The sequence below is a fragment of the Aquarana catesbeiana genome, linkage group LG02 (genome assembly GCF_042186555.1).
Source record: "Aquarana catesbeiana isolate 2022-GZ linkage group LG02, ASM4218655v1, whole genome shotgun sequence".
Taxonomy (NCBI): domain Eukaryota; kingdom Metazoa; phylum Chordata; class Amphibia; order Anura; family Ranidae; genus Aquarana; species Aquarana catesbeiana.
In genome coordinates this window covers 750,413,270-750,429,742 of record NC_133325.1, presented here as the reverse complement: position 1 = coordinate 750,429,742, position 16,473 = coordinate 750,413,270, and the positions used below count along the sequence as shown (strand labels likewise).

Sequence of the window (16,473 nt, the reverse complement as noted above, 5' to 3'; positions counted from 1 at the left end):
CCATGCCCTCTCTCTCTCCTGTGCCCCCTCCATCCCTTCTCTCTCTCTCTCTCCTGTGCCCCCTCCATCCCTTCTCTCTCTCTCTCTCCTGTGCCCCCTCCATCCCTTCTCTCTCTCCTGTACCCCCTCCATCCCCTCTCCCCCTCTCTCTCCTCTGCCCTGTCCATCCCCTGTGTCCCCTCTCTTTCCTATCTACCCCATCCCCTCTACCCCCCTCTCTCTCCTGTGCCCCCTCCATGCCCTCTCTCTCTCTCCTGTGCCCCCTCCATCCCCTCTCTCTCTCCTGTGCCCCCTTCATCCCCTCTCTCTCTCTCCTGTGCCCCCTCCATCCCCTCTCTCTCTCCTGTGCCCCCTCCATCCCTTCTCTCTCTACTGTGCCCCCTCCATCCCCTCTCTCTCTCCTGTGCCCCCTCCATCCCCTCTCTCTCTCCTGTGCCCCCTCCATCCCCTCTCTCTCCTGTGCCCCCTCCATTCCCTCTCTCTCTCCTGTGCCCCCTCCATCCCCTCTCTCTCTCCTGTGCCCCCTCCATCCCCTCTCTCTCCTGTGCCCCCTCCATCCCCTCTCTCTCTCCTGTGCCCCCTCCATCCCCTCTCTCTCTCCTGTGCCCCCTCCATCCCCTCTCTCTCCTGTGCCCCCTCCATTCCCTCTCTCTCTCCTGTGCCCCCTCCATCCCCTCTCTCTCTCCTGTGCCCCCTCCATCCCCTCTCTCTCCTGTATCCCTGTGTTTGCTGCATATGTGCAGAATTCTGTACTCCCTCCTGGCTCTGCCTGCAATGTCCAGTTTTTTCCTACTTAACCCTTTCCTAGGCTCCCTGATGTGCTATAACTAGTAGCTCTCTGCTCTGTGTAGATAATACACCCATTCAGTAGTGTTTCCCTGGAGGCTGGGAACGATTAACCCCTTCATATCTAGTTGCTCCCTGATGGTGGAATATGATTAACCCATTCATGTCTAGCTGCTGTCTCGTTATTTGGTTAACCCATTGGCAGCTCCCTTGTAGCTAGGAACGATTAACCTATTCATTTATGACTACTGGCTCTAAGGTAGGGGTATATTAACCCATTCATTCCTAGTGTCTGCCAATGGCGGAACACAATTAACTCCTTCATGACAAATGGCACTCCAGTGAGTAGCCTGTTCGTGACTAAACTGTTTCTTGGTGGCTAAAGATACTCAACCCCTTCATTGCTAGTATGAGAGAATATAGTTAACCCATTTATGACTAACAGCTTCATGGTGACTTGGCACGATTAACCCTTTAATGTTGCCGTGACAGAATATAATAAAAACCCTTCAGGGCTAGCGGCTAGCCTTGTGGCTGTTTGCACTGACCCTGTCCTCTCCTGGGCAATATATCAACACCTAGATATGTTAACCCTTCGTTAACTATCAGCTTCCCCCAATCCCTGTTTAATTAGAAATGTGTCTCCCACCCTGCTAAACCATGTGCCAGTTTCCATGCGTCAAAGAGTACTGCCTGCAACCCCACCAACAACATCTCATCTACCTGCACCCTCCTTCCCCTGGACCAGAGTATTGTCTGGTATCGATGGAGGTAATCTGGGCTGCATTGTCCTTCAAGGGGGCTTGTAACCACTGAAGGTGTGGTGTAGGTGAGCCCTATTAGGCTCTCAGGCTGCTCTGAAAGCGAAGGAAAGGCACTACGCAAAATACTCATGGATTGGCATAGAGGTACGCTCATTATAAAGGCTCATTACCATTGGAGTTATATTTAAGAAGTTTATTGAAATGAATAGTTCACAGGAAATAAGTAATCCAACACATTTCAGGGGAGATGCCCCCTTCATCAGGGCTGTGTTGGTGGATGTGATCAGAACAGACCTGAAACTGGGAATCAGTAGAGTACCGGCAACCCTGGTGAAGGGGGGACATTTCCCCCGAAACACGCTGGCTTTACTTATCACCTGTGAACTGTTGACCTCAATAAACGTCTTAAATACCCTAAAGAGCCTTTATACTGAGAGCGCCCCTACACCCATCTACCTTTATGGGAAATGGCTGTCTTGGTAGAGCACAGATACTCAGCAAGAACATTGTGGGTCTGTAGCTGCTTCATTGGGTATTATAGAATGTTTAAGGCAGGAATCTTCAAACTATGGCTCTCCAGCTGTTGCGGAACTACACATCCCACGAGGCATTGTAAAACTCTGACATTCACAGACATGAACAGGCATGATGGGAATTGTAGTTCCTGAACATCTGGAGGGCCGTAGTTTGAAGACCCCTGGTTTAATAAGGTGTAGAAGCAAAAAGTTTGTCAGCGTGGAAGGCACTTTCACCTTAAAGTAAATCTAACACGCACTGTATAATCTCCATTGTCCCTTCTATTTCTGTATGTGGATGATGGCTACTCTCCTAGTCAATCCTATCCCCATACAGTTAGAACACAGTGAGGGAAATTTTTTATTTTTTTTATTTTGGGGGATATTAATTATAGCAAAAAGTCAAAAATATTATTAATTTTTTTTTTCAAAATTGTCGCTCTTTTTTTGTTCATAGCACAAAAAATAAAAACCGCAGAGGTGATCAAATATCACCAAAATAAAGCTCTATTTGTGGGAAAAAAAGGACACAAATTTTGTTTGGTTACAGCATCGCACGACCGCGCAATTGTCAGTTAAAGCGACGCAGTGCCAAATTGTAAAAAGTGCTCTGGTCAGGAAGGGGGTAAAATCTTCCGGTTAAACCTTGCTGGTAGCCCTATGAGAAAAGACAACCCTCGGGAGCTGTCAGGTTAACTGGAAAGGTGCAGGCACTACTAGTATGGGGTGACCCAGCACATAATAAGGCAGGGTGGGAGGTACTTTACCGGTGTTACATTTTCTATGAAATTCAGTATTTCATATGAGAAATGACTACTCCACGGGGTACCTAGAGAGCTTCAGATGTATGTGTTGCAGTAACAGGTGGCACTTTTTCATTTACATTGGCACCCCAATGGTTAAGTATAAAAGGTGTACCCAGAGGGCAGCACATGTCATGTGTTGCAGTGTGCCACTTAAAAAAAACAACACATTGACACAACAGAGGTCTGTTTCTGTAGTGCGTTGGGATGCTGTTGATAAAGAATGCAGCACAGCACCACGTTTAACATTGTGAAGCATTATAGCAATGAACAAGTATAAATGGGCGCCAAACCATATGTAAACCAAAACTTGAGTTTCTAAAAGCATTTGGGTTTTTTTTTTTGTACATGCTTTTGTTGAGCATTTTAAGGCTTGAGCATTGGAAAACTAATTACTCAATCAGAAATGTAGCACCCTCCTGGGTTTAGGTAAGGTTGGTAGGTAAATTTAGTTTGACTCCACTGTAATCAGAGGAGCAGGGGTTGATTGGTTAGGGCTACTCAGGTTTTCACAGGTTGCTGCTCTGCTACTTCCCCCTATATTTTAGAAATCTCTGAAACATGGTGGGAGGAAGGGTAGAGACTGCAGTCTGATAAATTATTGGACTTCCACCAAGCCCAGGAGAGGTGTGCCCAGAAGGTGAGGGAAAAGCTCATAAATAGTTTGAGCCTGGGTAGCAAATGGAAGTCTTCATTTCCCTCCCAAGGGAGCCTCGTGGATATCGGCAGGAGGCAACCAATGATCCTGTAGCACAAGTACAAGAACCCAGTGCTACAAGAGTGACCGTGTAGTGTTTGAGGCTTTTGGTCCGTTTCAGGTCTGAATTCAGACGAAAATTTGGACTAATATCGGACCTGAAACGGTGAACCAGGATGCATCAGACCCCTGCTGGGAGCCGCAGTTAAAAAAAAAATAAAATAAACCCTAGACTGCTTCTTGAGCCAGAGAGAGACTGCTGAAAATGCTGTGTGCCTGGCTGTGTGTGCTTTAAGGGGAGAAAATAAGCCCAAACTACCAGCGACTTTCCAAGGGGTGCACAATAAATGGCTCAAAAAATGCTTGTTACCTGCTTTTTTAGGTGTTTTCAAATGCTCCCAGTCTATAGGCATCAACAATATGTAGCCTTGGCCCAAAAGAGCTCATCTTTTGTGAGCTTCTATTGGCAAGTTTCAAGCATCACAACACTCAGGTATGAACCGGCAGTGCTGAACATTATGGAAACCTTCGTATTGCGTGTTGAAGCACTGCGGGAAACGTCCATTCATTCACTCAGATTTGACCTAAATGAAGGACATTTTGTTTGCTAACACAATCAAATTTTATCATGAAATACACTTTTCAACTTTTTGCTTCCTTTTTTTACATCTCAGTGCTGCTGGTCTCTTCCAGGCTCTTACAGCCACTTCCTGGCTGAGCGTAATCCCTCCAGCCCTGGCTGCATAATATTGATCTGGACCAGCATCCTTCAAGTGACAACAGTGGAAAACGCAAAACTAACCTTAGAAAGTGTTGTTTTACTGAAGGAGTAGTTGATGCTTAGAACAGACTTCCAGCAGGGGTAGCGAGTTTGTCAACAGTAAGGGCTCGTTTACATAAGATTCACCCTCTGAAGAGCGATTAGCAGTGGACTGCTTTTTAGAGGGCATTTGACCAGTGGTGAAGAGATATTATGTTGTTTGTTTTATCCCCTAAAATTCTGCACCACCGCACAGTCCCATTTAGTTTAATGGGTTACATTTGGAGGGTGCAATAAGTATGACCTGTGTACAGCCCCATCTGCTGTCTTTGTAGCTTGTGGCTATGTTCACACTGATCCGACACCAAAGTCGTACGATTTCTGATCTGACTTTGCCCTGCAACTTCATGTCCAACTTCCATGCAACTTCAATGAACAGAATCTGACCATACCAGGCCCTTTTGAGTCTGATATGAATCTTGAAGGGGAACCTCATGCCAAAAAAAAAAAAAAAATGGCGTAGGGGCCCCCTAAAATCCATACCAGACCCTTATTTCAGCATGCAGCCCAGCAGGTCAGGAAAGGAGGGAGATGAGCAAGCGCCCCATCTCCCCTCCTGGACCATACCAGGACACATGCACTCAACATGAGGGAGTGGGTGCATTGGGGCAGGGGGGGCTCTGCCCCCCTGCCTCAAAGCACCTTGTCCCCATGTTGATTGGGACAAGGGCCTCTTCCCGACTACCGTGGGCGGTGGTTTTGGGGGTCTTCAGGCAGGGGGCTTATCGGAATCTGGAAGCCCCCTTTAACAAGAGGGCCTCCGGATCCCGCCCCCCATTGTAATTAAATATTGGGGAACATTGTACCCCTACCAATTCTCCCCAAAAAAAAGCAGTGTAGTGTAAATAAAAACAAGAGACGGTTTTTGACAAGTCCTTTATTAAAAATGAATAATGTCCCCAGTCATAGCTCCAACGTGTCTTCTTTCTCCGGTTCCGCCACCGATCTGTTCTTCCTCCGGTCTTCTCCCTCCGCTGCTGTCATCTGCCTCCGGTAATGTGTTCTTCCTCCGGTCTTCTCCCTCGGCTGCTGTGTTCTTACCCGGTCCTCCTCCGAAGCTGGCTCCCGTCGTTGTGTCATCTCCGATGTCTGCCAGTCCTTATATAGCCATTGGGCATGGCCATCCAGTGACGTCAACATGAGACTCCATCCCTTGTGACTCTGGAGTCTCATGTTGACAGATCCGGAATGCCTAGGTGTGAACGGAGCCTAAATGATCCGGAAGTGACATGTGAAATATTACTTACAGGCCCTGGTATCACTTTTCTGGTGTGATCTGCACTCCATTAGCCTCATTGTAGAGCAGGTGAGATAGCTGATTTCTCATTAAAGAGAACCTGTCACCAAAAAATCATCACATGGGGGACTTTTTGTCCCTTATATGATGAAAAAATTGTTTAGTAAAAAAAAAGTGTAGAAAATTAAAGTTACACTAAATCACTTAAAATCCCTTCAACAAATTTTTGACCCCCCCCCCCCCAACTTACATGCATGTATGCACATAAACGCATGCATCTGGGGCACCTATGCACAAAAAAGTTGATTGCGCTAGATATGTGACATATCGCTGAGCACGCCAGAGTGAGAGCAATAATTCTAGGCCCGTTATTTTAAACTGATGACCTGTAGGGGCTTTTAAAACATCTATCCAAAATATAGGGTATTGAAGTTTGTCGCTGTTTTCACAGGCACATGCAGTTTTAAGGTTGGAGAAGTTGGCTATCTATTTACTTGGCACAACCTCATCTTTTATATTTTACTAAAAGATTGGAAAATATTGTATATTGCATTTAGGTGCCCTAAAATTACCTTTAGTGTTTTTACTGAAATGTTGTGTTTTATAAACCCTTGTGCTAATACTGTGTGACATTAAAAAATTGGAACTACCACTACTTTAAGGCTCGTATACACTATAAGAAAATCAGGCGAACATTTTCGTCCAAGGAACTTTTGTACAATTTTCTTCTACAGCCGATTCCGACCTTCAGAATGAAAAGTTCCAAAGGGACAAACAAGCTCCAAAATGTTTCTCGTACGGGAACAGAACGAACAATTTTCGTTTCATAATTATGTCAAGTGTGTCTGTATAAGAGAAAATCACAACAATATAGACTATAACAAATTGTATTAATACATAGTCTTTATAAACAAATACATAATAAAATATATATCCCTCATATATATGAGTTACATATGGACCCTACATATCACAGTCAAGGAGATGTGAGGTTGCACCCCTACATTCAAGGAGTTCTCTGGTTTTACAACAGTTTTCGTGCAATGTGTATCGATTTTGTACGATTTTCCTACGAGAAAAACCAGAAACTAAAGACTGCGTATGATAAACAACAAAAAATAAGCCTTTCTCGTACGAGAATTTAAGTACATTATTTCTTTTCCTCGGTTCTGACTTGCTATGAAACAACGAGGAAAATCCGACGATTGTTTGCCTGATTTTCTTATAGTATGTACCCCACTTTAGTCTCTAATTTCAGAAAATATATAGGGGGGGGTTATTTAATAAAACTGGAGAGTGCAATATCTAGTGCAGCTCTGCATAGAAACCAATCAGCTTCCAGATTTTATTTTCAAGGCTTCATTGAACAAGTCAGAAGCTGATTGGCTACCACGCACAGCTGCACCAGATTCTGAGTGCTCTAGTTTTAGTAAATCTACCCCTGTCATGTTTTGGGTTTTTTCCATAATTTTTTGGCTTAAAATGATTTTTTAAACATGTGCAAAAGAAAAAAAATGCAAAAGTGGCTCTGGCAGTAAAAGAGTTAAATGAGTTTCTTATAGTGTGTACCCCACTTTAGTCTCTAATTTCAGAAAATATATTAGGGGGGGGGGGGGTTATTTAATAAAACTGGAGAGTGCAATATCTAATGCAGCTCTGCTTAGAGACCAACCAGCTTCCAGGTTTTATTTTCAAAGCTTAATTGAACAAGCTGAAGTCAGAAGCTGATTGGCTACCATGCACAGCTGCACCAGATTCTGAGTGCTCTAGTTTTAGTAAATCTACCCCTGTCATGTTTTGGTTTTTTTCCATAATTTTTTGGCTTAAGGCCCCTTTCACACATGCGGACCGTATGTCCGTATTTCATCCATCCGTTTTCGGATGAAATACGGACATACATGCATCCCTATGGGATAACGGGTGTCAGCGGATGTACATCCGCTGACACCCGATGTTGTCCGGCTCCGCTCTCGTCCGATTCTGCGGACGGAAGAAAATCCTATTTTTCTATCCGTCTGCAGAGCGGATCGGATGAACACGGACAGACGGTCCGTGTTCCTCCGATCCCCCATAGGGGAGAGCGGAGATCTGACAGGGCGGTCCCTGCACAGTGTGCGGGTCCCGCCCTGTCATCCGCCGGCTCAGCTGGGGAAAACGGAGCGATCCCCGCTGAGCAGCGGATGTTCACGGGGCGGATCAACACGGATCCGTCCCGTGTGAAAGGGGCCTAAAAAGTGGCTCTGGCAGTAAAAGAGTTAAATTAGTTTCTTATAGTGTGTGCCCCACATTAGTCTCTAATTTCAGAAAATATATTAGAGGGGGGGGGGGGGTTATTTATTAAAACTGGAGAGTGCAATATCTAATGCAGCTCTGCTTAGAGACCAACCAGCTTCCAGGTTTCATTTTCAAAGCTTAATTGAACAAGCTGAAGTCAGAAGCTGATTGGCTACCATGCACAGCTGCACCAGATTCTGAGTGCTCCAGTTTTAGTAAATCTATCCCCTATTATGTTTTGGGGGTTTTCTATAATTTTTTTGGCTTAAAATAATTTTTTAAACGTGTGCAAAAAAAATATGCAAAAGTGGTTCTGGCAGTGAAAGAGTTAAATGACAGTGACTGGTTCACCACCAATACATGTTTGGTGAAAGTCATTGACTTTCTTATAAGTATGTCTTAAAGATCTATACACAGATTAAAAAGAACAAAGGGAAAACAATACAAAACAAAAACAAAGAAAAAAAAAAAAGAGGAGGGGGCAAATGTTATCGTTCTCTGCCATCACTCTTCCATGTTTCTATTGAAAAAAAAAAAAAAGTTTTGACTCCACACATTAATACAAATAGGAAAGGAATGGGTTTTAATAACCAGTTGCAAGAGGCACTGGCGATTAGAGGGTTAATCATCCCTACACACCAGTTAGCCTCTGGCCATGAAAGGATTAAAACCAGCCGGGAGCTCCTAGTCATGCAGGGTTAATCATCCACACGCATCCGGGAGCTGCCGGCCGTGCAGGAGTTAAGCTCGCAGACATCAGCCAGCCTCTACATAAAGGGTTAATTTTGCAGCCAATAGGGTTAGCCTTTGAGTGATCCATTGACTTGTCTAAGTGAACAGCCTCTACTCCTTTAGTAAATCAATCTCTTTTGTATCAGTCGCAGGGCTTTGTGTTACTTTGTAAGTGAGCAGCGGCAGTGATCGGGAGCGAGCAGCAAACACCGCACATGTGCAGTATGTGAGGAGCAGAGCGTGCACGCCGATCGGGGATACAGGAGATACGCTCGCTCAGTCGTACATCCAACACCGGCTGGAGAGGGAGCTGGATATCGGGGGAGAGAGAAGGGAAGACGGTGCCTGGACACACCTGACTGCAGGTAAGTGCGCAAGGGCCCTCTGATTCCTTTTGCATTGAACTGTATTGTCTGCCTTCATTTTGTAAAACGCTGCGCAAACTGTTGGCGCTATATAAAGCCTAAATAATAATAACAGCAACCTTGTACTGTTTATAGATTCAAATATATGTTAAATATAAAATAATGATGATGATCATCATCATCTCGTGCACCATTTATAGATTCATATACAGAGTTATATGCATGTAGCGTGAAATATGTATGAAAAAATAAAAAAATATATATGCATATATAGGTGCCATTTATTATTTTGGTGCCCAATTCCTCACTGCAGACGTAATTCTCCAGATCCTGGTCCATTTTCATGCTTTGGCTACATCAGGTTACTGAATGTTCTGTATCATCGTTTTATAACGGGGACGAATCACTGCCATCCCTGAATTTTCTGGCCATTTTTCTAATACTCGGTTGCAACGGCACCTCCAATTTGTGCATGCACCCCCCTTCTCCTTCTCTGCCATAGACATCAAGCCTATGAATTTTATGAGATCCTACCTAGATCAGAGCTTGCACCCTTCTCCTCTCCATCCTGCTGTGCTTTGCATTGGCCCTGGCCTCTGGACCAGAAATTGGGGGGGGGGATCCCTGGGGAAAAATCCAGGCTCTTCTCCCATTATGTGTGCTCCCCTATACACCGCGGTTAGACTGGCCTGAGGATACAGCAGACAATGTTGTCTGATGTCCGCAGCCTGCTGTGCTCACATTTTTACCAAGTCACCGCATGAACGTGACATTGCCTCCCCCTCCGGGCACATACGACCCTGGCAGACCCCCGGCTTTTGTTTGGGATGACCTTAAAAAGCAGGACTCATCCGACTTGTTATAATCAGCTTTCTGGAAATCATACATGGGTGGTGGTGGGGGGTGAGTCTGTAGCATGGCACATGTAAACATTGCACTTACCTGTAAGACCTGTATGTAGATGGATGAGCCTGTACACGCTTCTATCATTAATGTATAGACAAGCTGAAGTCATGGAATCTTTTTTCCTATACATGTCTTGATAATGAACGTTGTACGTTGGCCAGCAGCACAGTTGGTGTATATAATAATCCTGTGTTTACATCCATCGCTCCTCCTCTGCTGGATCAGCTGTGTGCGTTGAATGATCAAGAGTTTATTTTCTCCCAGTATGAGGGATAAGGTAACGTCTTTATTTTTCATGGAAACGTGTGAGGTCGGAGCTACAGCTGTGGTCTCCGGTTACTCAGCATTACGTTGCATGTGTGTGATTGTTTGACATTGGAAGGCAGTGGCTGGGATTTTAGTCGTCACGCGCAGTTATTAGATAAAATAGAATCAGCGCTATACCTATACAGTTAATTGCATCGTTTGCTTGGGTTAATGGAGGCGGTTAATTGGTGACACTTTATTCTCCGAAGGTAAATGGCACTACGGCATGATTAGCCGGACCTTTTAATGATCACGCTTGTGTGCGGTTGCACTTAAAACCAGTTTGATGCGATACAGGATTACAGCTGGACAATGCAATGACTTCTCAAGCATTGGACTCTCCTTTAGATTTTGTGGTTGGGTTTTGTGTAAATTTGTGCCGCTCCCCAAGGCTGCAATCTGGAGGCAATTTTGAAGATTGGTGAACAAATTTTGCAAAATTGACAAATTCCTCCCTCTGACTTTTAGAAATCTCAGTCATTTTTTTCCCATTGCTCCTGTCTTGCACTTGTTATGCATCAAGAGTATCAACAAACCAGTCCTGTCCTAAGGACGCAGGGCTCCCATTGAATCGCTTGAGTTTTGGCAAAATTTGGATACTTTCCAACCAGTAAAATAGTTTGAGGTGTGTGTGTTTTTTTTTTTTGTTTTTTTTTTTTTGTGTTTTTTTTTTTTTGGGGGGGGGGGATATTAAGAAGAAAAGCTGCAGCAAGTTAACAGACAATACAATACAACCCACATTAATGTTCACTGCAACCCTGGGCCGGATGCGGCCCTCGAGGCATTAAGACATCATTAGTGGGGCACTATTTCTTCCACTGACACCAACGATGGGGCATAATTCCTTCCACTGACAGATTGGGTATTTTTTACTTCCACTAGGTGCAGTCTGCAACCCCCCCCCCGAAGCTTGAAGGACGGTAATCTGGCCCTTTCTTTATAAAGTGTGGAGACCCCTGCTGTAGATGATTCAGTGTGTGTGTGTGTGTGGTTTTATTTATTTATTTTTTTTCTTTGGCTAAAATTTTAATTGTTACTAAACCCACAACAGTAAAATCAGTCTGTATACGCAGTAAAGCATGCTTGTTATACTCACTATGGAACCTAAGGGGTTAATCCTCTGCATTGTGTGTAAAGGCTGTTTGATTCTGTCTTCTCTGATCCTCCCCTTCTTCCACAGTCCCCCAATCTATTTGCTGATAGAACGGAGCCTTGGGGACAAGCTGCACATGCTCAGTTTGGTGTGTATTGCTAGAGGTTTTTTGTTTTTTTTCTTGGGAGGGTGCATGTGATCAGCACAGGGCCAATCAGCACTGTCCAGACAGAGGGTCAGGGGTCCTGCAGCCTCATGGGACAAAAAGGGGAGAACAAACTCCTCCTACAAGATTTAACCAGACACTGATAGAAGTCACAAGACTGCTATACTTTAACCACTTATGAACCGCCCGCCGTCATTTTACATCACTACTTTGAAGAGGAATATCCTTGTTATGGCAGCAGCTAGCTGCCATAACTCATTATCCTCTTCTTCAGTGGCAGGCGGTTCGCTTTCAGATAAAAAGTGGTGTCTGTGGCGGATTTGCCACAAGATCACTTTTATCGGCGGCGGTAAAGGGGGGGCCCCCCTCCCGCCACGCTCCGGTGCCCTTTGATGCTTACCAGAGCCGCCGGCAGCGGCGGAGGCAATCTGGTCTCCTCTCCTGTTAGACATGGAGACAAGTGAGGGGAAGATGCCCCCCACCCTTCTCCGTGTAACATCACTTCCGCCCATAGCTCTTAAAGGGACTTTTTTTTTTTTTTTTTTTTCTTTTTAGTTTAGTGTAAATATGAGATCTGAGGTCTTTTTGACCCCAGATATCATATTTAAGAGGTCCTGTCATGCTTTTTTTAATCTATTACAAGGAATGTTTACATTTACATTTTTTTTTTTAAAAGAACAGTGTAAAAATACAAAATAGTAAAATAAGGGGAAAAAATTTTTTAAACGCGCCCCGTCCCGCCGAGCTCATGTGCAGAAGCGAGCGCATATGTGAGTAGCGCCCGCATATGAAAACCACACATGTGAGGTATCGCCGCGATTGTTAGAGCGAGAGCAATCATTTTAGCCACAGACCTCCTCTGTAACTCAAAACTTGCAACCTGTAGAATTTTTTTGAACATCGCCTATGGAGGTTTTTAAGGGTAAAAGTTTGTCGCCATTCCACGAGCGGGCGCAATTTGGAAGCGTGACATGTTGGGTATCAATTTACTCGGCGTAACCTCATCTTTCGCAATATAAAAAAAAAACTTGAGCTAACTTTACTGTTTTTTTTTTTTTATTTTTTTTAATTCAAAAGAGTGTATTTTCTCCAAAAAAAGTGCGCTTGTAAGACCACTGCGCAAATACGGTGTGACAAAGTATTGCAACGACTGCCATTTTATTCTCTAGGCTGTTAGAAAAAAAATATATAATGATCGGGGGTTCTAAGTAATTTTCTAGCAAAAAGAAAATGTTTTTAACTTGTGAACACCAAATCTCAGAGGCTCAGTCCTTAAGTGGTTAAGGTAGACCTGTATGCAATGCAGATAACTGACTTTTTTCGAGACACTCTAAAGCTCCGTACACATGGACCGAATGTCGGGAGATATTCGCCGGTACAAAAAATACCAGCTGACATTCTGCCCGTGTGTATGTCAGTCTGTCTGACAGAAGCCGGCTGTCGGACGTGCATGCTGGCAGACCAGCAGCTGACCTGCTCCCGATCAGCGCTCTCAGCCAATGAGAGACCGCTGATTGGAGTGTTCTGGCGGGGGGGGGGGGGCATCCCCCTGTCAGAACACAACAGTTCAGCGGGGGAGATCGTTGGACTAACCTCGCCTGGTTAGTACAGCGGCTCCCGACCGGAGCAGTCGGTTTTTTTCTGTGCAACCCACGGGGTTGCATGAAAAAAAAACTAGTATGTACCAGGTTTAACCACTTCAGCTGCGGAAGATTTGGCTGCTCAGTGACCAGGCCATTTTTCGCGATTCGACATTGCGCTGCTATAAATAATTGCGCGGTCGTGTGACGTTGTACCCAAGCAAAATTGGCATCCCTTTTTCCCACAAATAGAGCTTTCTTTTGGTGATATTTGATCACCTCTTCGGTTTTTATTTTTTGCGCTATAAACAAACGAAGAGCGACGATTTTGAAAAAATCTTTTACTTTTGGTTATAATAAATATCCCACATTTTTCGCCAAACTAATTTTTTCCTCAGTTTAGGCCGATATGTATTCTTCTACATATTTTTGGTAAAAAAAATTGCAATAAGCGTATATATATATATTGATTTGGTTTGCACAAAAGTTATAGTGTCTACAAAATAGGGGATAGATTTATGGCATTTTTATTATTTATTTATTTATTTTTTTTACTAGTAATGGCAGGGATCTGTGATTTTTTTTTTTTTTTTTTTTTTTTTTTTTTTTTTTGGGACTGCGATATTGCGGCGAACAAATTGGACACTTTTGACACATTTTTGGGACCATTGACAATTGTACAACGATCAGAGCTATAAAAATGCACGGATTACTGTATAAATGTCAATGGCAGGGAAGGGGTTAATACCAAGAGGTTAACTGTGTTCCCTAGTGCAGTGGTCATCAACCCTGTCCTCAGGGCCCATTAACAGGCCAGGTTTGGAAGATAACTGGGCCCTGAGGACAGGGTTGATGACCACTGCCCTAGTGTGTGTTCTAATTGTGGTGGGAGGGGACTGTCTAGGAGGAGAGAGATCGGTGTTCATACTTGGTATGAACACACGATCTGTCTCTACTCCCCTGAAAGGATCAAGATTTGTGTGTTTTACACACACACACACACACACACACACACACACACACACACACACACACACATCCCGGATCTCTCTCTGTCATGAGCGATCGCGGGTGCCCGGCGGTCATCGCGCCTGCCGGGGCACTCGCATCGGTTCCGGGGACACGCTGCGCGCCCCTAGTGGTCAAAAGGCGAAGCGACGTAAGGTAACATCGATATGACCAGCCGAGCCAACCTGCTGCAGTAAAACTGCGGCGGCTGGTCCGGAAGTGGTTAAAGCTGGCCATACATGATGTATTGTACCAAATCTGCTCAGTGGGTGGCCCAGTCAACTGTCTCCGGCTTGACATTTCTTGATTGAAAAATTGCAGAAGCAAGGTGGAAAATTGATGGCTGAACAGAGGCTGCATCCAATTAGATGCAGCCACTGTTCCGATATTTTGACAGCCGGCGGAGCCAGCTGTCTAACACAATGGCTGCAACAGGAGATTCGTCCATATTTGCTGTTTAGTGTAGATGGAGGAACTTGTTCAATTTCATTCCATCAGGCTGAACAAAAAAATCTAATAGTCTATTGCCATATTAACCATGGTTCCATGAGACCTTAGGCTTTCCTGAACTGTGGTTGATTGACTTCCAATGTGATGGTACCTGCATGGTTCTAGGACCTATAACACTTGGCAAAACCACCGGCTGAACACAAATTATCTTCTTATGCCCTGTACACACGACTGGTTTTTCCGTCGGAATAAACTCTGAAGGATTCTCCGACACAATTCCGCTCAAGCGGTCTTGCCTACACACGGTCAAACCAAAGTCCGACCATAAAGAACATGGTGACATACGACGGGACTAGAAAAAGGAAGTTCAATAGCCAGTAGCCAATAGCTTCCGTCTCGTACTTGCTTCAGAGCATGCGTCGTTTTTGGTCCGTCGGACAGCATACAGACGAGCGGTTGGTTCCGTTGGAAATATTTAGAACATGTTCTATTTCTAGGTCCGTCAGAATTTTCTAAAGGAAAAGTCCGATGAGGCACACTCACGATCGGAATATACGATGAAAAGCTTCCGTCTGACTTTTTCTATCGGACTTTCCGCTCATGTGTACACGGCATTAGCCATTTGTAAACTGGCCATAGACGGATAGTTTTTTTTCTTTCTCTTTTTTTTTTTTTAATGAAAAACAACAACCAAATAGGTTCCTCCATCCACACAAATGACATGGATGGAAGAATTCCCCCCCCGCCCCCCTCCTGCCAGAGCATTGTATTCTGTCAGTGGGACATCCCATTCCAGAATATATTGATCAGCGGCTGCAGCCACTGACAGACAAAAGTTCTCCAAATGGTCAGGGACGGCCACATGCTGATCAAAATTTGACTGATCCCTACTGAACCAGCTGGATTTCAATATATATATGGCCAGCTTAAGGGTGTCATTTCACCTCCACTGTAAAGGGTTGCATTCTTTCCACTGACCACCAACATAAGGGTTATTTTTACAATCGACCTGGATGAATTAGTTTTAGTATGGGTTCCCTAAGGCTAGGTTCACATCTAGCTATTTCCTGCGCATAGCAGCCTGTTCAGTTAAATGGGCTACTGTACCTGTGGGAAACGCGGGTAAAAGATCCCCCACACCTTTCCAGAATTGCGAGCCACCCTAAAATCGCATGCTGCCTTTGCACCATGTGGTTTCATGCACCTGAAAATGTGCTGCGTTAAGAATTAATGGCACCCTCATGGGTCTGCTAAAGAGCAGCGAGTTTTGCTTGTGGGTGCGGGAAAGCGTGCGATTTACACGTATTTCTGCACCTGCAGAAGTGTGAACCTAGCCTAAGACTTGTATTATTTTAAGGATTATGAAGTTGAGAAAGACTGCTCTATGGTAATGAGGCTGATTTACTAGAATGAATTGTGTGAATATTCACTTAAATTATCCCATCATGTGAAAAGCAAATTCCTGTTTTCTTCAAAGTGAGCAGGAATTTGCTTTTCACATGATTGGATAAGTGATGTGGATATTCACACTTTTTTCTTTTTTTTTTTTTTAAATGTTACTAAAGGCAATTTTTTTTTAAAATTTAAATACTAAACCTGTTATACTCACCTGCTCTGTACAATGGTATTACACCATGCGGCACCAATCCTCTTCTGGGGTCCCCGCTGGTGTTGTCTACTCCTCCTCCTTTTTGGTGCGCCCACATGGCAGGGCAATTGCATTAGGAGCACATGTGTGGTCTTGATCCCGAGCTATGTGTGTCTATAGAGCTGTGTGCCATAGACACACACACAGCATGGCTTGGTTCCCCTTGCTTCCTCCTCACCAATTGTACTGAACATCCACATTGACCAATAAATCTGTTTTTGAAATATTCATCATGTAACCTATTTTTTCCCATATCTGCTATTAAGATAATACAAAAAGTACAAAGTGAATTGTATTGTGGATATTACTCTATGGATAATGTA

The 16,473-nt window shown here is 44.3% G+C and overlaps 1 protein-coding gene across 2 annotated transcripts in view; it reads left to right on the top strand.

The window, feature by feature from the left end:
* Window positions 1-8,741: 8,741 nt before the first annotated feature.
* TIAM1 (TIAM Rac1 associated GEF 1) overlaps window positions 8,742-16,473 on the top strand; it is a 607,717-nt gene continuing 599,985 nt past the window's right edge. For both annotated transcript variants that reach the window (XM_073617108.1, XM_073617106.1), the window contains exon 1: window positions 8,742-8,993. The gene's annotated coding sequence lies outside the window, so the exon portion shown is untranslated. The remainder of the gene's footprint in view (window positions 8,994-16,473) is intronic.